Here is a 23,559-nt window from a genome sequence, read left to right as displayed (position 1 = left end):
GTAGGGCTGCCTCATGCTTCCCAGCCCTGGTGTGATTTTCCATGCCATCTGTGTCCTGACTACACCCATTTTAGGTATGGAGAAACTGATGCTTCAGCTCTATGTATGAAGTGCAGGACAATCTAGGTTGCATGTTGTTTTGCTTATAGTAGCATGTTCAGCTTGTGCCTTAACTCCAAGCATGTAAAATAAACACTTCAAAACACATTGAATTAATACCTCCCTCTGCTGGGATCTCATTTCCACCAAATGTTCAGAAATGGGACATGTGGAAAATGGAAAACAGACCAAAAATATTTGCTTGACTGGCACTGTGGATTGGGGTGTACAGGAGAGTATAAACACACACACCCACTCCACATACGCACCCTGCAGGTTGAGCCCTGGATTAGGGCCCTTTCAAAGCAGCCAAAGCTAGGCTGCCGAGTTCAGGGTTGCCCTGGGCCTGGCTGTGCTGGGGTGAGGCCAGGGGTGCTTGGGTCAGAGAAGTGCAGTGTCCTGGAGCTCACTGAGAGGCCCTGCACCCACTGCCCAGAAAGGGGTGTGGGCTGTGTCACCTCCTGCTGAGAAGGCCATCGGCACCCAGGGGCTGGCAGAAGGGAGAAAGGGTAAAAGGACTTCTAGCTCATTGCTGAGTAAAGTGAGCTCCTGTCCAGGGTCCTGTGGCCCCTTTTCCCAGCAGGACTCCTGCCACATGTCTAAGTGGCCCTGCTCGAGGGAGTGTTGAACTCATTCACCCTCCCAGCAGTTGACGCTCATGGGCCTCTTACTCATCCCGAAGTCATCAGTCATGTTTCCAGGAGTATGAGTAATTCAGGGAGGGAGGGGGAAGGGGAGAGGACTCACACTTGTTGTGGGGGGATGATGTTGAAGAGGCAGTGTGGCCCAGAATGAGCCCTCATCTTTCTTATTCCAGAGCTGGAAATGCTACTCTTTTTGAGAACTAATGCATCCTTAATCTGCTGCAAAGTGTGGGGGGTGTGTGTGTGTGTGTGTGTGTGTGTGTGTGTGTGTGTGTGTGTGTGTAGAATGCTGGCAGTTTAAGGAAACTAGAAACCAAAGCAGCAAGGACTTCTCCCTTCACTCCTAGGCAGCTGGGGAAGTGTGGTAGCCCAGAGGAGAGATGCCAATAGGGTACCTTTTAGACTTATTGATAAAATATGAACTCGATTTTTTTCTAACACATTATCCCATTTGTCTCTCTGAGGGGAACTGAAGCTCAGAGAGGTCATGTGAATTGCCCACCACTGGGAACTATCAGAGCTGGTATTAGAACCCAGGTCCCTAGACTAGTCCAGCACCTACGTCTCTGGACTGTGAGGTCTGGTCTTCGCCAGCCTCTGGACTTGTTTTCTCTGCCAGACCAGCTCTCCACAGCTGGGCTCAGCCTGGACCCGACAGCCATCCCCACCTTTTCCTACATCACATTCTCACAGAGGTCCCGGCAGTGGGTGTTCCTGGTGAAGTTCAAGTCCAGATTATTTTTCCCTCTTCCTGCTCTGGGGCTTGGCTGCCTTCAGGGTAGAACATTTTCTGAGGTAGTAACAGGTGGAAAAGCCAGGAGACCACATGTAGGATGGAGAGGTGGTGAGCCAGTCAGCCCAGACTATAAGAGGTGACCAAGGAAGTGTCCTTCTGGCCCAAATAGCGGTCAGGCATTTTGGCTATGGATTGGCTGAGGAAGCTGACATCTTAATACTGTACCTGAGTTTCTTATGTTTCCTGGCACGCTCCTCCCCAGAGAATGGATGGAATACATCCTTAATTCCCTGGAAGAGGAAACCCTGCAGGAAATACACTAGGAAGGGGAACTCCCACATAGTAGGTGAGCACCTACTATGTTCCCAGACATTGTGCTATGTTTTACATGTATTATCTTTTTGGATCTTCACAAAAACTCCCTGTGAGGCAGGCAGTATGATCCTCATTATACAGGTGAGAAACTGACGGTTCAGAAACTGACGTTTCAGAGTTTAGGTAACTTGGGTTACATCACCCAACTAGTAAGCGAAAGAGGCAAAATTTGAATCCAGATCTGAGAGCTCAGTGCCTAGTCCATGGAATCATCCTGCCTTAGAAAGTCTACAACAGCTCAGGAAATATATTCTAAACCACCTCATCTCAGGGGCTAACCTCAGATCGAGATCAAAGAGAAAACCGTTGTCACAGGATAATGACTTCTTGAGATCAGAGCCTCTTATCAGCGGAATTGTGTCCCCCCAAATTCATATGTTGAATTCCTAACATGATTGAATTTGGAGACAGGGTCTTTAAATAGGTAATTAAGTTAAAATGAGGTCATATGGGTGGGCTGTAGTCCAATGTGACCAGTGTCCTTCTAAGAAGAGGAGATCGGGACACAGACACACACAGAGGGAAGACCATGTGAAGACACAGGGAGAAAGCGGCTGTCTGCAAGCCAAGGCGAGAAGGTTCAGAAGAAACTAGCCTGAAGACCCCTTGATCTTGGACTTCCTGCCTCCAGAATTGTGAGAAAATAAATTTCTGTTTAAGCCACCCCATCTGTACTTTGTTATGGCAGCTCTAACAAATTAATTCAGAGCCCCTTTTAAAAATCATCTCTGTGTTCCGCACACAGTAGGCACAGAATCCACGTTTGTTGATGGGCAGAAAGAAGGAAATGCCTCTCCAGTAGACAGAGAGGATTCAAATTTTGACTTTTGCAACCAGCATCTGTCCTTCTGTTGAAACTTCCTGTTTCTGAGGAACAGAGATTTTTACAGATCCCAGAGGGCATCCAGTAAACCCAGCAGGGATTACCAAATAACTCTAGTTTTGATGAGCTCAGTGAGTATGAATCAGAAACAGACAGAGTAGTGTTTCCCTTGAAATATACCCAAGATTACATTTTAGAGGGAAAAGCAAAAATATGTTTGGGAATTTATCACCAGCCAGGAAAGATGGACAGTGTTGGGACCCTAGGCCAGGTGGAAAAGGTCTTTCCTTCCTTCTGTGCAGAACAGGAGCCACCATGGCCTTAGGCGAGGTCTGATGTTGCTATTGCTCATGCCGGGGCCTGTCCTCGTGGTTCTCACCCAAGTCTCCTATTTGAAAAAGGAAATTCTGCAGTGAGGGTCCTTCTTGGGAGCCCTAGTCATCTTGGTGGGCTGTGGTCTACAGGATGACCTGGCTCCAACTCCCCCAGGAGGGAGTCCTGGTAGCTTCCCCAGAGATGTAGAGGTTTGGGACAGGGAGAGAGTATGGGGTCCACACAGCTAGGACTCCTCAGCCCCTGACTCGGGGAATCAGGGCTCCAGGTCCTATGATGGGACAAGATGGGGTATGGGTGAGAAGGTCGAGGCAGGGTGGGCCACACATCTTGGTGAAGCCTGGCTGTTTTTAAGAGAATCCCACGAAACTGGCCGTGGCTGAGGAGGAGCTGTGAAACATCATGGAAAGTGAGTTCAAGCAGGAGGTCCTAGGGAGGCCTCGGGATGGTAGGGTTTGGAAGCAGTTAAGAGCTCAGACATCCTGGCTTCTGATTTTGGTTCTGCCACTTACTGGCTGTGTGATGTGGGCAAGCTTCAACGCCTACGGCACCTCAGCCTTTATATCCGTCCACTGGGGAAATCCGATCTACCTCCGAGGATCGCTGGAGGGTGGCATGGGGTGATGTGTGATGAAACCTCCAGCGCAGGCCAGACCCCCGTAAGAGCTCCATACTGGGGCCAGTCTCTCTCTGAGCGAGCTGGTCACCCAGCTATCAGAGTCACTTGCCCACATTAGACGAAGGGTCTCCTCTCCCAAGAGGGGATCTGACCACGTTCTCCTGGGTTTATACCGTCAGGGGGCCTCACTGCCTGGAAAGAGCATCTCGGCTCCTTCGGGATCGGCTCTCCTTCGCTCTTCAACCTCAGTTCTCGCCACCTTCCCCTGCACCCTCTCAGGATCTTTTTTTTTTTTTCTTAACATCTTTATTGGAGTATAATTACTTTACAATGGTGTTAGTTTCTGCTTTATAACAAAGTGAATCAGCTATACATATACATATATCCCCATATCTCCTCCCTCTTGTGTCTCCCTCCCACCCTCCCTATCCCACCCCTCTAGGTGGTCACAAAGCACCGAGCTGATCTCCCTGTGCTATGCGGCTGCTTCCCACTATCTATCTACCTTATGTTTGGTAGTGTACATATGTCCATGCCTCTCTTTCGCTTTGTCACAGCTTACCCTTCCCCCTCCCCATATCCTCAAGTCCATTCTCTAGTAGGTCTGTGTCTTTATTCCTGTCTTACCCCTAGGTTCTTCATGACATTTTTTTTTCTTAAATTCCATATATATGTGTTAGCATACAGTATTTGTTTTTCTCTTTCTGACTTTCTTCACTCTGTATGACAGACTCTAGGTCCATCCACCTCATTACAAATAGCTCAATTTCGTTTCTTTTTATGGCTGAGTAATATTCCATTGTATATATGTGCCACATCTTCTTTATCCATTCATCCGATGATGGACACTTAGGTTGCTTCCATGTCCTGGCTATTGTAAATAGAGCTGCAATGAACATTTTGGTACGTGACCGTTTTTGAATTATGGTTTTCTCAGGGTATATGCCCAGTAGTGGGATTGCTGGGTCATATGGTTCTCAGGATCTTCTTACAGTTCCCCAAATCTCCCTCCACCCTGCAACCTCCGTGCCTTCTAGCACAACTCTCCTTCCTCTGCCTGAAACTCCCTTCCCCTCCCTCCATCTGGCGTCTGCCTACTCCTCCCGCAGCACGTATCACAGAGTCCCCTCCCCACCCTCTCCTTCCTTCCTGGGGGGCAGTCTTTCCTGCCACTCCCTCTGAATGGCACCGAGCCCCCTGGCCTCTGGCCTCATCTCCCTCTGCCCCCGGCACACCTACACTCTGCAGTGGAACTGTCTTTCCCTTCTAGGCCACGAGCTCCCAGTGTCTTGTCAGTTCTCTCTCCCTCCCCTGTGCCTAGTCCAGTGTTTGAAACACGGTAACAGTTCAATAAACGTGTGCTGAAAGACTTGATGACTTGCTAAATGAATGGCTTCTCCTGGATATGGGGGCCGGTCTCATAAATGAGTCACCGTGCCTTGCCCCCTCCCACTGACCCAGGTGAAACACTCCTTGTGATGACATCACTAGTTGCCCTTGATTCTCAGTATCACCCATGCCTTCTTCTTTCTTCTCCTTTTGGTTCTATTTGCTTTTCATCTCCCTCCTCCTCCTTCCTTTCCTTCTGCCCCTGGGGGCAGCACATCTAAATAAGGTGATGCTTCCCCTGCGGCCGGCCGGGTACAGCCATGATTTTCACCCAGTTACACTGTTGGATAATGGTGAGATAGAATCCTGAGATCCATCCCCAGGTGAGAAGGTGGGACAGATATGATTCCTGTGGTGCACCTAGCGTTGGACACAGAGACCCTGCAGCAAATGTGGGACCCTGGTGTTCTTGAGTTAACTGAGTAGGAACCTGAAAGGCGTGGGTGGGGGAAGGAGGAAAGTGTTTGATGGGACCTGGGCCAAGGAGAATGGGCACGGTGTGTGGGAACCTGGCAGGTTTGGGACCCTGAAAGCCTCCACATTCAACACTGATTCTGGTGTGGGTGGTGAGGGGGCACCACCCTCACGCATACACTCATGCCTGGCTGCCTGTGGTCCCTTGGGGAGGGCAGTTGTCCTTCCCCAACCCAACTCAGATGATTAGGCGGGAGCCCAGAGGTGACCGCTCCAGCCCTGACCCCCAGCCAACCCCAGGGTACACCCCTGCTCCTTTTCTCTCATTTTCCCTCCTTTTCCCCAAGACTCCCCTCAACTTCATTAAATGTCATGGAGGTGTTTCTGGCCTAAGTTATGAGGACTAGCCTTTCAGAATGTGCCTCGAGATCACTGCCATTTTCCAGTTGTGTACTTTCCATGAGAATGAAAAAATAAATCAGTACCTGCTTCTGGAAAACTGACGTTTATAGGATCATGAAGGAGCAGTTGGGATATTTGTGACTCTTAAAACAGAATACCACAAATATCTGAATAGAAGGCAGCTTCTGAGGCTGGAGAAAAATAATATTATAATGAATAAGAGGACTGCGACTTCATGTATCTGGTGGGAAATGTATGGCATGAACTGACCTCAAAAAGTTGGTTTGTAAATAAGTAAAAGTAAGTTAACCCAAGAAGAGATAAATCAAAGGGTACTTCTTGGGAGGGTTTTACGGGGCAGAGGGACACCAGCTGGCCACACATCTCTAGCCCCACACTTCTCACACTTCTCCAGTCATCTCGTCTGTTTCCTCACTGGCTGGTGAGCCCTATACAAGGCTTTATAGGCCCAGTGTCTTTATATAGCATCTCTCTCTCAATCCCTAGTGCCAGGCACAGAACCTGGCACAGTAGGTAGGGTGATCATATCATTTATCATCCAAACTGGGACACTTCAAGAGTGAAAGGAGGCTATTACTCATGATGTCAGGACAACAGTTATAATCTGGGACTAATGCATGAATGAACAAATGAACAAATGAATGAATGATTCTTTAAAAGGTTGAGGCTGTTGGCACTAAGGCAGCCATGATGTCACTGTCAAATAGAAAATTCATGTACCATGTGTACCATAACACGTTTTATGGTCCATCTTTGTTCTTCTCTTGCAGACGAGGACTCCTGTTGCAGAGAGCAAAGCTGGGCTGGGACTGAAAGGCCCTTCCGGCGCTGCTCAGAGACTCCTCCACCGTGGGCACTGCTTGCTTGGGTGCCAGGCACTGAGCTAGGTGCTCTGTGTTCTTACTGCATTTACTCCTCCCACCACCCTTGCGAAATAGACGCTCTTCTAACCTTTTCTAGGTGAGTCAACCGAGGCTTAGTGAAGTTAAGCAATGTGCCCAAAGTCACACAGCTAGCGTGATCAGAACCGCAACCCAGGTCCAAGTCTGTTGGATGCTGAAGCCTGTGGTCCTAAAAGTCCTCAACCCACCTTTTGTGCGGCCTGTTCTCTCCTGCTTGGTGCCCAGTAATATCAGGTTCATCTGCTGGAGAGGAGTCACGGGGGCTGGGGGCTGGAGAATAGAATGGGAACAGAGAGTATGCCTCCCTGGAGGCCAATCCTGTGTCCAGTTGTGGGGTGGACAGGGCAGTGGCCAGGTCAGGACAGTGGGCAGAGGGTTCTTCGTGGGCAGCAAGCCCTTCGGGCTCTCCACAGGAGAGGATGCCCAGACCCCAGTGTTGCATCTGAGTCCACACGGCCAGGGAGGGTGGGTTAAGGAAGAGAAAGTGGGTCCCTTCTACATCCTACCTCCTGCCCTCCCCACCCCATCCCACCTTCACCCTTCCGGGGCTGTGGGGTTTCCTTGGACCCGGCCTGGCTATTATTCCAGAATGGCCATCTGAGGCCCAGCCACAAACCATTGGGAGAGCAGGCCCAGGGGCCTGAGGTCTCCAGCAAGGGTGGACCATGGCACACCCAAGAGCCTGGGGGTTGGGGGGAGAGGCTGGCAGGGGCCTGTCCAGGCTGAAATGGAGGAGGGGGGGCAGTGCCAGGACCCATCTTCCCTCATAGGCACTGCTCAGCACCCTGCTGGCTGGATGCGGGGGGGGGGTGGGGGGGGGAGGAGGCGGGCCAGGCTGGGTGTAGGCCAGGAGAGGGCTCAGCTAGGGCTCTGCTGAGCACTGGTCCCCACCTGCCGGCCTCTGCCTGCGACTCTCCTCAGACAGCCCTTGTCCACTGGCAGCCAGTCGGGCCCCAGCCTGGGGACTTTGCCGGCCAAGTACAGCTAACTGGCGCCCTCTAGTGTCTGCCTCTCTCAGTCCAGTTGCCCCTCTTGGGAACAAGGCACATCACACACAACTCCCCTGAGCCAGTCCCCGGGCCAGGCCCCCCACAAACCTATCATGTATCTTCCAAACCAGGACGCCTCTGAGAGTGAGACGGGGCTCTGTGGACAATGAGGCTAGGACAACAGACATAAAATGGGACTGTCCCAGGCAAGTCGGGGCGTCTGATCACCCCACCCAGGTCGGAAGCACACCCTCCCTGTCGTGGCCCCCAGAACCATCTCTGGGAGGCGTCCCATTAAGGAAATGAGAACCCCGTTCGCACAAGGCCTGGGAGAGTAGGTGATCAAGAAACGTGTGATCGGGCTTCCCTGGTGGCGCAGTGGTTGAGAGTCCGCCTGCCGATGCAGGGGACACGGGTTCGTGCCCCACTCCGGGAGGATCCCACATGCCGCGGAGCGGCTGGGCCCGTGAGCCATGGCCGCTGAGCCTGCGCATCCGGAGCCTGTGCTCCACAACGGGAGAGGCCACAGCAGTGAGAGGCCTGCGTACCGAAAAAAAAATAAAAAAAGAAAAGAAACGTGTAATCAATAAACAACTACCAGCTACACGTGGTGGTGGTAATCACCTGTTTGCTCTAGCGCTGGGCGCCCTGTTCCAGCCGGGCGGCGGGGAAGCTGCATCTAAATCTCCTTGTGAAGCAGGAAGGAGGACTCTGGCTCTGGAGCCTGGCATGCAGCAGGAGCGCGGGCCTTGGGGCTGACAGAGCAGACCCAAACATCGGCCAGTGATTAACTGAGATGTCCCCCTCCGGCCATTTTGGGTCTTGCTGCGGCGTCTGGAAAGAAAAGCACCCCTCCAGCAAGAAAACGACATTTTGACACGGCACTTCTTCCCGCTGGTTTTCAGGTGGGTCCTCAGTCTCCCCGCCTGTCCCTTTTTGCGCACGGGTTCGCGATGACCTCTACTCTGCTGCTCGCTCAGTGCCCTCCGTGACAAACACAGGCCAGCGGGTGGGCCGCCACGTGTCCCCGCCCCACCCCTCCCCCTCCATTTCCTCATCACTGCCTCGTGGTTTCTGGGGAAAGCCTCAGGGACGTGTGATAACTGCTGGCTCCCCGGGGCTCCCTGATGTGGGCTGATGCAATGTGGCCAGCATCTGTGACCCCTGCACCAGGTGGGACCCAGCGCAGGGAAGCAGGATGGGAGCAAAGGATTTCCACAGGTGGAGGTGGGGGGAGGGCCCGAGCGGGCTCAGCTTGGAGAATTCCAGGGCGGGGGCTCTGGGGTGGCACTCTGTGTGTGTGTGTATGATTTGAAGTGACATATAAGTGACTTTGGTGAAGTCAGGCGGATTTGGGGGCTGGACAAACGCCATTCTGGAGAGTTCCTTGGCATAGGGATGATGGGGCAGGTCTGGTGCCTTGTGTGGGAAAGGGAAGAAAGCTTTAAGTTGGCTTTTGTATTCCTCAAACCAGTTTGCCCACATCCTTGGCATCTGTGCCCCATGAAGGACCTGTTTGCAGCTGGGCATGTCTGGACCTGAGGGGCAGAGTGCCTGTGTGAGGCCAGTGGTCTCTCCAGCCTCTCGCCCAGCGGTCCCAGCCACTGCTGGAGTGGAGGAGCGTCTGGCTCTGCCCGCTGTCCTCCTGCTCCTCACTCACTCCTCCCCGAGTCCTCCCCCTCCCCCCACCCATCCCCTCCTCACTCATCCTCCCCCAGTCCTCCCCCTCCCCCCACCCATCCCCTCCTCATTTATCCTCCCCCAGTCCTCCCCCTCCCCCCACCCATCCCCTCCTCACGCATCCTCCCCCCAGTCCTCCCCCTCCCCCACCCCATCCCCTCCTCACTCATCCTCCCCCCAGTCCTCCCCCTCCCCCACCCATCCCCTCCTCACTCATCCTCCCCCAGTCCTCCCCCTCCCCCCACCCATCCCCTCCTCACTCATCCTCCCCCCAGTCCTCCCCCTCCCCCACCCATCCCCTCCTCACTCATCCTCCCCCAGTCCTCCCCCTCCCCCACCCATCCCCTCCTCACTCATCCTCCCCCCAGTCCTCCCCCTCCCCCACCCCATCCCCTCCTCACTCACTCCTCCCCCCAGTCCTCCCCCTCCGCCAACCCCTATCCCCCAGCCAGCGGGCCCAGCTGGCAGCAGTGCAGGCTCAGTCGCAGCAGCTCTTCTCTCTGCGCCTTTTCTGTCCTCGGGGCCCTGGCTCTAACATAAGGCTTCCTTCTCCAGCCCACCTGCAGGGCTTTGCACAGCCAGCAACACACAAGCATTGGGTCTGGAGCAAAAAACCCTGGGTTTTTGGGAGATTGGGATTGACATATATACACTAATATGTATAAAATGGATAACTAATAAGAACACGCTGTATAAAAAAATAAATAAAATAAAATTCAAAAATTCAAAAAACCCAAAAAAACAAAAACCCTGGGTTTGAGATCAGGCTCTGCCATTTACCAGCTATCTGGCCTTGGGCAAGCTAAACTCTTGGAAACTCAGTTATCTCATCTGTAAACTGGGGATAATAATACTTGATGGTCCTTATCTCATGGGGCTGTCATGAGAATCAAATGCATCATGCACGTGCGAACACTTTGCAAAGGGCTCCACCAATGGGAGGGATTATTATCGTTGTTTTCATACCACACTCAACCCAAACAGAACACTCACCCAAGACTGGAAACGTGCTGAGGGCTGGTGCTTTACTCATATGGTCACTGTCTGGTGAGCTCACTGTGTGCCAGGCACTGTTCTAGGGACATGGGCTATACAAACAAATATGAGCCCCCGCCAACCTAAAGCTTACATTCTAGGCGGGGAGCTCCCCCACACCCCAGTCTGCTCAGCTCACCCTCTGGCCTTTCTCCTGCATCTGCAGACCTTGCCTGAGAAGTCAGCAACATCGATCAGACTGCTAGGAGTTCTCTTCCTAAGTACCTCGCAGTCACCTGATGGCCTGGCAGAAGCCCTTGGGTGGGAAAACAAGGTCATTCTGATACTTGCTGGAACACTCAGAGCATTGTAGCAAGAAGAGAGCGCGGTCATTAAGTCTAATCGCCCATTTTACAGATGAGGAAATTGGGGTCCAGAAAGGTTTAGCTGCCTTACCCTCGGTTATGCAGCTGGTCACACAGTTATTCATTTGGTCAACAAACATTTATTGAGCTCCTCCTCTGTGCCTCCCACTGGACACCAGGGACAAGGCTCTGTCTTAGTTTTGGCATAAGAAAGCAAGTAGATGAATTTCAGGTGGTGAAGAGTGCTGGGCAGGAAACTAGGCCTCCAGATAGGGAGGGGGAGTGACTAGGGGTTACGGAGGTCAGGGGAGGCCTCGTGAGGTGTCAGGTTTGAGCTGAGGAATCAAGCAGAGGCCTTGAAGGACTCCAGCAATCCCCTCCCTACACTTAAAAGGCAAAGGAATCCCTCTCCATCCCCGCCCCCTGGGAAAAAGAAATGGCATCAGAAGAGAAAAATGGGGCTTGCCCCCTCCTGGGGGCAAGCAAGTCTCTCTGAGCCTAACGCTGAGTGACTCCTGGCGTGAAGAGCGAGGTGGCCCTCTCTGTTACCCAGAGCTCAGGGTACCTGGGGCTGCTTTGGTTTTTTTAATAGACTAGTTTTTAGAGGAGTTTGAGGTTCACAGCAAAGCTGAGCAGGAAGTACAGAGAGTTCCCATTTACCCATGGTCCCCCATGTACCCCCGCCCCACACATGCACAGCCTCCCCACCATCCACGTTTGCCACCAGCGTGGTACATCCGTTACAATCCATGAACCTACACTGACATGCGGTTATCACCCAGAGTCCACGGATTACCTTAGGCTTTACGCTCAGTGTTGTACACTCAATGGGTTGTGACACCTGTATCCGTCATAATAACACCACACAGAATAGTTTCAGTGCCTTAAAAATGCCCTGTGCTCCACTTATTCACTCCTCCCTCCCTCCGAACCCCTGGCAACCACTGATCGTTTTACTGTCTCCATCGTTTTGCCTTTTCCAGGATGTCATGGGGTTGGAATTGTACGGTAGGGAGCCTTTTGAGATTGGCTTCTTTCCCTTAGTAATTTGCACTTAGGTTTCCTCCATGTCTTTTCATGGCTTGATAGCTCATTTTTCTTTTTTTTGTTTGTTTTAATTTGATTTATTTATTTATTTTATTTTTGGCTGCGTTGGGTCTTCGTTGCTGCGCGCGGGCTTTCTCTAGTTGCAGCGAGCAGGGGCTACACTTCGTTGCAGTGCGCGGGCTTCTCATTGCGGTGGCTTCTCTTGTTGCGGAACACGGGCTCTAGGCACACGGGCTACAGTAGTTGTGGCTCGTGGGCTCTAGAGTGCAGGCTCAGTAGTTGTGGCACACGGGCTTAGTTGCTCCGCGGCATGTGGGATCCTCCCGGACCAGGGCTCGAACCCGTGTCTCCTGCATTGGCAGGCAGATTCTTAACCACTGTGCCACTAGGGAAGCCCCTCATTTCTTCTTAATGCTGAGTAAAGTTCGGTCTGCATATAGGGGCTACTTTTGTTTCAGTTTTTGTTTGTCAGCTGGGCTTCTATCTAGCTTTTCCTGCAGCAGTCTCAGCCCACCAGCCTCTCATTCCCCAGTGGTGGAGGTGGAGCAGGGATGTTGCTGCTTGGTGCTTGCAGCAGGTCCAGCTGGAAAGGATGGGGCCTCTCTGGGCCCCAAGGCTGCACCACCCCTGGTCCCCAACAGGTGGCCACACCACCCAGCTCTGGCCGGCCTCTAGTTGGTAATGACTGAGAGGGACAGGGGCATCTTGGGAGACTGTGTGAGGGAACAAGGTAGAAGTGGTGGCTGTCCCCCATTGGCCACCTCTCTTTCTCTCTCCCTCTTCCCAGGCAACTCAGGCAGCCGAGCTATATTTCTTGATTTGGGGGAGGGGGAGACCTGGAGCATTTTGCCATTCGTGTTCTTCAGGGAAAGAAGTCTGGTGCCTTGCCCTCACACGATACTGTCTTCTAGAAGACTAGAAACTTCCATTGTGTTCACAATGGGATCTGATCCCCCAAGTAGGTAGTTCCCTGGGCAAATGACCCCATTTGCATGGGGAGAGCCTCCCTGGGGTAAGGAGAAAGGGTGCTGGTATATTCTGCTCTTGGAGCTGGTAGCGTAAAGGGGGAAATATTTCTGGAGAAAGAGGCTGCTCCTTTTGTTAGCAAGATTGAACCACAACGCCTGGGAATGGATACAGAAAATGTATATATATACACCATACAATGAAATATTATTCAGCCTTCTAAAGGAATGAAATTCTGATAAATGCTACAGTACAAATGAACCTTGAAAACATTTTGCCAAGTGAAATAAGCCAGACACCAAAGGACAAATATTGTGTCATTTCACTTATATTATGTATCTGGAATAGCTAAATTCATAGAGACAGAAGGTAGGATGGTGGTTGCCAGGGGCTGGGTGGGGGGAAGGGGAGTTAGTGTTTAATGGGGTCAGAGCTTCAGTTTGGGATGAAGAAAAAGTTCCAGAGACGGATGGTGGCGATGGTTGCACAACTCTGTGAAGGTACTTAATGCCACTGAACTGTACACTTAAAAATGATTAAAAGGGTAAATTTTATGTTAGGTATATTTTACTACCATAAGAAACCTTAAAAAAAAAAAAAAAAGAAAGACTGAACCAGGATCATAAAGTCCACAGAGCCCATCATGTTCTTTCACCATTGTTCACACTACCCCCCGCTATGACAATCCAACATGGAACCCTACGGCTCCCACCCATGGAGCCCTACGGCTCCCACCCATGGAACCCTACGGCTCCCACCCATGGAGCCCTACGGCTCCCACCCATGGAGCCCTACGGCTCCCACCCATGGAACCCTACGGCTCAAGAACGGAGCTCTCACTACCTCAAACGAGCTTTGAACCTCAAATGAAAGGACTTGAGTTGAGCCTAATCGCTGAGCCTCATCTTCCTCAGATATAAAACTGGGAAAGAATACTTGACCTTTCCAATGTCACAGAACTGTCACAGGATCAGTGAGGTTATGGCTGTGAAAGTACTTGTCAATTCTGAAGCACTCAGTACAGATAAGGAATCATAAACAATAGCATCCTTATTGCTTCCCTAGGTCATTGGCTCCATCTGGGGACAACTCTAATTGCTGGAAAGTTCAGGCAGAATTGTGAAGTAGCAAAGGTTGCTCTTGGTATCACCTCTCCTCTTACATATGTCTTAGGATGTGCCTCTCCATGTAGCAGTTTCATCTTCCATCCCAACCCCTTAACATCGTGAACGATGCTCACCTCCTGCCTATATCTTTTCCCTTGGGAACGTGTGTTAGGAAAACCCAGTTCTCCTGTGTGTCTCCTTTGTTCTTGCACTTCTATCACAGCCCTCCTGACGCCAGATGTGTGGGATTTGTCCCCACCTCCCGACACCAAGCAATTCTGTGACGCCAGCTGGGTGTCCTACAATTTAATTTGGAATTGAATCCAATTCTGACACTGTCTACCTGGAGATAGCATCCGATGCCACAGGTTAAGGGCTTAGTCCCACAAGAGTGCCCCCTGCACACTTCAGATGCCAATTGCAAGTCCAGGTTGCCACCTGTGCTGTTGACTGACTGGCTGTAAATCGGAGGTTTGACTAATTTGCTGCAGTGGCTCACAGACCTCAGGAACACTTTATTTACTGTTTACCGGTTTATTATAAAAGGATATAATTAGGGACAGCCAGATGGAAGAGATGCATGGGCAGGGTGTGTGGGGTTAGGGGGAGGTGAGGAACTTCCTGCCCTCTCCACACACACTGTTCTCCCCACGTGTCCACCAACCTGGAAGCTCTCTGAGCCCCATACTTTTGGGCTATTTATGGTGGCTTCATCACATAATGATCGATCATTAACTCCATTTTCCCTCTCCTCTCTCTGGAGAATCCGAGGTGGGGCTGAAAATTTCCAAATTTCTAATCGTGGCTTGGTCTTTCCAGTGACCAGCCCCCATCCAAGAACCCACCAAGGGCCACCTCATTACATCAAAAGACACTGCTATCACTCAGGAAATTGCAAGGGATTTAGGAATTCTGTGTCAAAAACTGGGTCAAAGACCAAATATGAGAACAAAAGATGCTCCTAGTGCTCTCATCACTTAGGGAATTATAAGGGTTTTAAGACTCTGTGCCAGGAACTGGGAAATAGATATAAATATTTTTTCTCTAATCTCACAGGATTCAGGATGCCACCTCCTCCAGAAAGTCTTTCCAGATGCTTCCTCTCTCTCCCTCATCTGAGCCAGATGGGGTTTTGGGAGCTGTGTGGTGCAATGAATGTACAAATGAAATTATAAAGACCTAGGTTGAATTCTGCTGCCATGACTTACTATGCACGTGACCTTGGCAAACAACCTCTCTGAGCCTCAACATTTCTCTATAAATTAGTGGCAATAAGTTACTTAACAGGACAGTAATGAAGATTAAATGGTATAAACAACAGTGCTAGAATACGAAGGATGCTCAAGAAATAAGTTTCCTTCCTCTGAACTTTCATAGCCCATTATCTGAGCTTTCAGCCTTGTGTTACAGGTATTTGTGTCATTCATTCATTCATTCAACAAACATTTAACTGAATATGAAGGCAAGAAGTGTTATGACTAAAACTAAAGATGAAGGAGGATGGTTAGGAAAGATTTCACTGATAAGGCATTATTTAGGGAGAAACTTGAAGGAGTGAGTCCTATAAATATCAGAGAAGGACTTTGGGGCAAGAGCAGAGTCCCTGAGGCAGGAACATGCCAGTGGGTTTGAGGAGCAGCAAGGAAGGAACAGCCAAGGTGGCCAGATCAGAATGAGCAAGAGAGGGAGGGAGGAAGAACAGAGAAGTAGCAGGGACCACATCACATGGGGCCTTTGTAGACTGTGGCAAGGACTCTTTTTGTTCCCTGGTGAGATGGGAAGCCGTTGGAGCCTGTTGAGCAGAAGAGTGGAAGAACTGACATAGGCTTTAAAAGGAGCCCTTTGTCTGCTGTGTTCTATGCCGTTGACTGCACGGTAGCAAGGGTAGAAATAGGGAGATTGGTTAGCAGGCTATTACAGTAACCCAAGCAAGAGATACTAGTGGCTTGGGCCAGGAAGGCAAGTGGAAGTAGAAAAAATGGTCAGATTCTGAATATATATTGATTTGAAAGTAGAGCCAAGACTACTTGCTGGACAGTAAGAGAAGGATCTAACGCCAAGGTGTTTGCCTGGGGAAATGTGAAGATGGTGTTTTCATCACCAAGATAAGGAACCTACAAGGAAAAGCAGGTTTGGGTGGGACAAAGTGGGAATTACAAATTTGGCTTTGTATTTATCTGGTTATTATTATTTACCATGGTCTTCATTTGTTTCTAATAATCCAAATTTCCTTCTTATATTACCTTCCTTCAGCCTGAGAACTTTAGCATTTTCTGTACTGAAGATCTGCTAATGGTGACATTTTTTAGTTTTTCTTTATCTGGAAATATCTTTATTTTACCTTCAGTTTTGAAGAATAGTTTTGCCGAGTGCAGAATTCTGGGTTGAAAGTTTTTACTTTCAGTACTTTAGAGATGTAGGTCCACTGGTTTCTTCATTGTTTCTTTTCTCCCCGGGCCCCCCACCTTTTTTTCAGCTTTATTAAGGTATAACTGATAAAACTGTAAGATATCTAAAGTACACAACATAATGATTTGATGTAGGATCCATGGTGAAAGGATTGCCCCCATCTAAGTTGATTAGTACATCCATCACCTCCCATATTTACCTTTTCTGGGGGTGGGGTGAGAACATTTAAATTTTCCTTTTAGAAAATTCCAATTATACAATACAGTGTTATCAACTTTAGTCACCATGTTACACATTAGATCCTCAGACTTTATCTTATACCTGAAAGTTTGTACCCTTTTACCAACCTCTGCCTATTTCTCTGACCTATAGCCCACTCTTCTGCTCTCTGTTTCTATGATTTTGATTCCCTCCCCCACCCCGCCTTTCTTTAAGACTCCACATATAAGTGATACCATCAAGTATTTGTCATTCTCTGTCTGACTTATTTCACTTTTGTTGCAAATGACAGGATTTCCTTCTTTTTTAAGGCTGAGCAATTTACTATTGTACACATATACCACACTTCCTTTATCCATTCATCTTTTGACAGACATTTAGGTTGTTGCTATACCTTGGCTATTGTAAATAATGCTGCAATGAACATGGGGGTACAGATATTTCTTTGAGATAATGGTTTCATTTCCTTTGGATATATATCCAGAAGTGGGATTGCTGGATCATATGGTAGTTCTATTTTTAATTTCTTGAGGAACCTCCATACTGTAGCAACTGTACCACTTTACATTCCCACCAGCAGTGCACAGGGTTCCCTTTTCTCCACATCCTCATTGACATTTTTCTCTCTCTCTCTCTCTTTTTTTTTTTTTTTTGATAATTTCCCTGATGATTAGTGGTGTTGAGCACCTTTTCGTGTACCTGTTGACCATCTGTATACCTTCTTTGGAAACATGCCTATTCAGGTCATTTGCTCATTTTAAATTGGGTTATATGTTTTTTTGCTATTGAGTTGTATAAAATTTTGTGTATATATATTTTTATTGGAGTATAGTTGCATTACAATGTTGTGTTAATTTCTGCTGTATAGCAAAGTGAATCAGCTATACATATACATATATCCCCCTTTTTTGGATTTCCTTCCCATTCAGGTCACCACAGAGCACTGAGTAGAGTTCCCTGTGCTATAGAGTAGGTTCTCATTAGTTATCTATTTTATACATAATAGTGTATATATGTCAATCCCAATCACCCAATTCATCCCATGCCCCCACCCCCCTTGGCATCTATACAAATTTTGTGTACATTTTGGATGTTAACCCCTTACTGGATATTGGCCTCCATTATTTCTGGTGAGAAGTCAGGGTCATTTGAGTTGGGTTTTTTCCCCCTATATGTAATGTATCCTTTTTCTCTGGCTACTTTCAAAATTTTCTCTTCATCTTTGGTTTTTAGCAGTTTAACTACAGCATGCCTTGAGGAAGTTTTCTTTGTATTTATCTTGCTTGGGGTATACTGGGCTTCTTGAATCTGTAAATGTATATTTTTCACCAAATTTGGGGGAAATTTGGGCTATTTCTTATTTTTTTTTCTGTCCAGTAGTCTCTCCCCTTTCCTTCTGGGATTCCAGTTACATATGTTAAACATTTTGATAGTGTTTCTTAAGCCTCTGAGGCTCTGTTCATTTTTTTTTCCAATCTTTTTTCCTCTTTGTTCTTCAGATTGGTTGCTTTCTACTGGTCTAGTATCAAGGTCATTGACTCTTTCCCCTGTTATCCCCATTTTGTTGTTAAGCCTAGTCAGTAAATTTTTTATTTCAAATATTATCTTTTTCAGTTCTAGAATTTCCATTTAGTTTTTTTAAAATAGAGTTTATTTCTCTGCTGTTTTCTATCTTTTCATTGTTTACAAACATATGACGGCTTACCTCATGAAGCATAGTTATAACAGCTTACTTTAAAATTATGATCTGCTAATTCTAACATCTGGGTCATCTCAGTTTCTGTTGATTGTCTTTTGAGTATAGGTCACATTTTCCACTTGTTTCATGTGTTGAGAAATTTTGGGATATGCTGGACATTGTGATTAATTTGTGCAGACTCTGGATTCTGTTCTACAACTCCCCAAAAATGCTGGACTGTTTGTTTGCTTTAGCAGGCAGTCAACTTGATTGTATCAAACTATAAACTGTCTCTTGGGCCACAGTTCAAAACTCAGTTAAGTTCTTTTATTCTTGTCTGGGCCTCTTAAGCCTGCCTCATGTACTACATTTCAGGAATTGGCCAGAGAACTGGACAGAGTTTATATATAAAATGTGTGGTTCTTCTTCTCTGGGTCTCTCTTTTCCTGGATTCCTCCCCTCACGTTCTAAAGGCTGTGGCTGCCTTAAACTCTCTCCTTTGATTCTTCAGGCAGAAGGACTGCAGGTTTTCTATCATTTTATCTGCCCCTTGTGACTCTACTGTAGCCTGCTTCAGGCAAAACAAAAACAAAACAGGAAACACACCCTGTGCATTTGCTTTTTCCAAGTGTTGATTCCTCTCCAGAAACTGCTTGCTTCTGTTCACTCTCCAGGGCCTTCAGGTAACTGGTAGTTTTTAAGAGTTCATAGTTATTATCTACAGGAGTCTGTCTCATAGGAGCTTACTGAGCTATCCTGGAAACAGAACTGTCAGTAGTTTTGGTTTGGACACATTAAGTTGCAGATGTCCATTAGATATGCAAGTGGAAATGTTCACTAGCCAGTTAGATATGCACCTAGAGTTCTGGAGAGAAATCATTCAACATTTGAAAGGATATAGATGGTGTATGAAGTTATGGGTGTGGGTAAAATCAACCAAGATGTGAATATACCTGTAGAAGAGGAACAGGCCCAGAACCAAACCCAGGTGTACTCCAGGGTTTAAAGATCAGCATGATGAGGAAGAAATTAGCAAAGCAGATCAGGAAAGAGTGGACAACAAAGGAAGAGAAGAACCAAGAAAGGGTTATCCTGAAATCCAAGAAAAGAAAGGATTTCCAAAAAAGGCAGGGTAGTCAACTGTATCAAATGCTGCTGGTAGATTACCATGAAGATGAAAAACTGACTGCTGGATTTAGCAACAAGAAAGTCATTGGTAAACCTAAGAATAACTGTGTTGTTCAACTAGTGGAATCAGAACTCACTGAAATGAAGTGAGGAATTGAAGTCCAGGAGAATGGAGAAATCTATCAGGGACTTTTTACCATCAAAGAAGGAAGAAAAATGTGATTGAAGCTGGAGGGGGTTATGAAGTCAAGAAGTTTTGTTTTGATTTTTGACATCAGGAAAAATTATACCATGTTGGTTTGCTAAAGTAGGAAGTAATTGAGAGGGGATCATTGGTGTGTTGAGAGAGAGGGGACAGGATCCTGTGCACATGTGGAGAGATGGTCTTAGATAAAGTCATGAGCAGCTCATTCATAGCAACTGGAGGCAAGAAGAGAAGCTGTTGGGTATTGGATGTGATGGGGGTGGGAAAGACTATTATGAGAGGACCCAGAATAGGGGGAAGTCAAAAGAGGCAGCGGGCCACAAAGAAATCCCCTTTATTTCTTAAACCAGTTTGTGTTGGATTTTGTGTTGCTTAGGACCAAAATCATCCTAAATGATCAATATGGTTGTTATGAATCTTTCAAAAATGAATTTTCATAGACCAGAACATTATTATTTATAAGAAATGACTACAAACTAATGAACTTTCATATAATAGACCAGAAGTTCTGAGTCCAAATGGGTATTTGCCATTCTTTCACTTACTTCTGGGAGCCAATTCCAAAGAATATTGTCACACCTTAAAATATCTTTTGACTCTATTCTGTTTTGAATTACTTTAAAAATCTGTGTTACATGTTTTGAATACCCTCAAAGATGACAAATCATGGTCTTTTGTTGGTGGATTAGGTGTTGGAAATATACATAAGCTAGTTGGAGTTGAGTCTGGCAAATATCTTTTATTTTATTTTATTTTATTTTTTTGGCCACACTGCCTGACAGGCAGGATCTTAGTTCCCTGACCAGGGATCGAACCCGCATCCCCTGCATTGGGAGTGCAGAGTCTTAACCATTGGACTGCCAAGGAAATCCCTGGCAAATACCTTTTTAGACCAAAACCTGTTCCGCAGAAAGTCCAGTGCAACCTGGAGCCTTAGTATGGGAAAGAAAAGAGTCTCTGTCCAGAGTTTGTTCTTTTGGAGTAACAAGTCATCTTTTGGATCCCTCTTGGTTAGCCTGACCATTCAACCTTGTGGAATATTTTCAACAGACACCATATGCTGATGTCAAGGAAAATAGCCAATGTGAACTTCATTTCTGATGTGCAGGAAGTTAAATTTTCTCCTTTGAGACAGGATAATCCTCAGATGTGTGTGAGGCAAGAGAGCTACGGGAGGGTCTCCTCTTCTCACTTACCTTTCACAGTGAGTCTGTATCTTTTTTTCTTTTTCTCTTTCTCCCTCTCTCCCTCACCCCCTTTCTCATGCTCACTGCCCCTTCTCCCCTTCTTTATTGAACTCTAATTGGCCTACAACACTATGTTAGTTCCAGGTGCACAAAATAGTGATTTGTTATTTCTATACATTACAAAATAATCACCACAATAAGTCCAGTTACCACTTGTCACCATACAAAGATATTACAATATTGTTGGCTATATTCCCTGAGCTGTTCATTGCATCCATATGACTCATTTATTTTATAACTGGGAGTTTGTACCTTCTAATCACCCTCACCTATTTCACCTATCCACCCTTTCCCCCCTGCTCTGTCAACCCTCTGTTTGTTTTCTGTATCTATGAGTCTGTTTTGTTTATTCATTTGTTTTGGTTATTAGATTCTACATATAAGTGAACTCATACAGTGTGTATCTTTCTATGTCTGATTTATTTGACTCCAGGTCCATCCATGGTGTCACAAATAGCAAAATTTTATTTTTTATGGCTGAGTAGTATTCCATTGTATATATATACACCACATATATACATATATATACATCCATTCATCTATCAATTGACACTTAGTTTGCTTCCATATCTTGGCTATTGTAAATAATGTTGCTATGAACATTAGGGTGCACATATCTTTTCAAATTAGGGTCTGTGTTTTCTTTGGAAAAATACCTAGAAGTGGAATTGCTGGATCCTATGGTAGTTTTATTTTTAATTTTTTGAGGAACCTCCATACAGTTTTCCGTAGTGGCTGTACCAATTTACATTCCCACCAACAGTGCACAAGTGTTCCTTTCTCTCCACATCTTTGCCAACACTTATTATTTTTGTTTTTGATGATAGCCATTCTGACAGATGTGAGGTGATATTGTGGTTTTGACTTGCATTTCCCTGGTGATTAGTGATGTTGCGCATCTTTTTATGTGTCTGTTGGCCATCTGTATTTCTTTGAAGAAATGTCTAAATATTCAGGTTCTCTGCCCATTTTTTAATCTGGTTGTTTGGATTTTTTTGAGTTATATGAGTTCTTTGTATATTTTGGATATTAACCCCTTATCAGATATATCATTTGCAAATATCTTCTCCCACTCAGTAGATTGCCTTTTTGTTTTGTTGATAATTTCCTTTGCTGTACAAAAGCTTTTAGTTTGATGTGGTCCCATTTGTTTATTTTTGCTTTTGTTTGCCTTGCCTGAGGAGACAGGTCCAAAAAAATATTGCTGTGACTGATGTCAAAGAGTGTACTCCCTGTGTTTTCTTCTAGGAGTTGTATAGTTTCAGGTCGTATATTTAAGTCTTTAATCCATTTTGAATTTATTTTTGTATATGGTGTGAGAAAGTAGTCCAGTATGATTCTTTTGCATGTAGCTATCCAGTTTTCCCAGCATCATTTATTAAGGAGGCTATCTTTTCTCTCTTTTCTAAAAATTTATTTATTTATTTGGCTGTGTCAGGTCCTAGTTGCAACATGCGGGATCTTCTGTAGTTGTGGTGCGTGGGCTTCTCTCTAGTTTTGGCGTGCGGGCTCAGTAGTTGCAGTGCGCAGGCTCTAGTTGTGGTGCGTGGACTCCAGAGCACGCGGACTCAGTGGTTGTGGCACATGGGCTTAGTTGCCCCACAGCATGTGGGATCTTTTTTTTTTTTTTTTTTTTTTTTGCGGTACGCAGGCCTCTCACTGTTGTGGCCTCTCCCCTTGTGGAGCACAGGCTCCGGACGCGCAGGCTCAGCGGCCATGGCTCACGGGCCCAGCCGGTCCGCGGCATGTGGGATCTTCCCGGACCGGGGCACGAACCCGTGTCCCCTGCATCGGCAGGCGGACTCTCAACCACTGCGCCACCAGGGAAGCCCAGCATGTGGGATCTTAATTCCCTGACCAGGGATCAAACATGCATCCCCTGCATTGGAAGGTGGATTCTTAACCACTGGACCACGAGGGAAGTCCCTAGCTTTTTTCCATTGTATACTCTTGTCTCCTCTGTCTTAGATTAATTGGCTATATAAGTGTGGGTTTATTTCTGGGCTCTCTATTCTGTTCCATTGATCTATGTGTCTATTTTTGTGCCAGTACCATACTGTTTTGATTACAGTAGCTTCACAGTATAGTTTGAAATCAGAGAGCATGATACCTCCAACTTTGTTCTTCTTTCTCAAGACTGTTATGGCTATTTAAGGTCTTTTGTGTTTCCATACAAATTTTAGAACTATTTGTTCTAGTTCTGTGAAAAATGCCATTAGATTTTTGATAGGGATTGTATTGAATGTGTATATTACCTTGGATAGTATGGCCATTTTAACAATATTAATTCTTCCAATCTGTGAGCATGGTACATCTTTTCATTTGTTTCCATCATCTTCAATTTCTTTCATCAATGTCTTAGAGCCTTTTTTGAGTACAGGTCTTTTACCTCCTTGGTTAGATTTATTCCTAGGTGTTTTATTCTTTTTGATGGAATTGTAAAATGGAATTGTTTTCTTAATTTCTCTTTTTGATAGTTCATTGTTAGTGTATAGAAACACAACAGATTTATGTATATTAATTTTGTATCCTGCAACTTTACTGAATTCATTTATTCTAATAGTTTTTGGTGGTGTCTTTAGGATTTTCTATATATAGTATCACATCATTTGCAAACAGTGACAGTTTTACTTCTTCCTTTCCAATTTTGATTCTTTTTATATCTTTTTCTTGTCTGATGTGGCTGGACTATGGCTTGGACTACCAATACTATGCTGAATAAAAGTAGTGAGAGTTGGCATACTTGTTTTGTTCTTGATCTTAGAGGAAATTGTTTCAGCTTTTCACC

At 46.7% G+C, this 23,559-nt stretch overlaps 1 protein-coding gene across 1 annotated transcript in view; it reads left to right on the top strand.

Annotated features, from left to right (window-relative positions):
• The first annotated feature begins 7,705 nt into the window (after positions 1–7,705).
• PLB1 (phospholipase B1) overlaps positions 7,706–23,559 on the top strand; it is a 173,436-nt gene continuing 157,582 nt past the window's right edge. Inside the window, exon 1 of the mRNA XM_081253804.1 lies at positions 7,706–8,651. The gene's annotated coding sequence lies outside the window, so the exon portion shown is untranslated. The remainder of the gene's footprint in view (positions 8,652–23,559) is intronic.

This window comes from Mesoplodon bidens, assembly GCF_964165515.1.
Source record: "Mesoplodon bidens genome assembly, chromosome: 14".
Classification (NCBI taxonomy): Eukaryota; Metazoa; Chordata; class Mammalia; order Artiodactyla; family Ziphiidae; genus Mesoplodon; species Mesoplodon bidens.
Note: the sequence above shows the minus strand (reverse complement) of the source record. Positions and strands in the feature narration are given on the sequence as shown.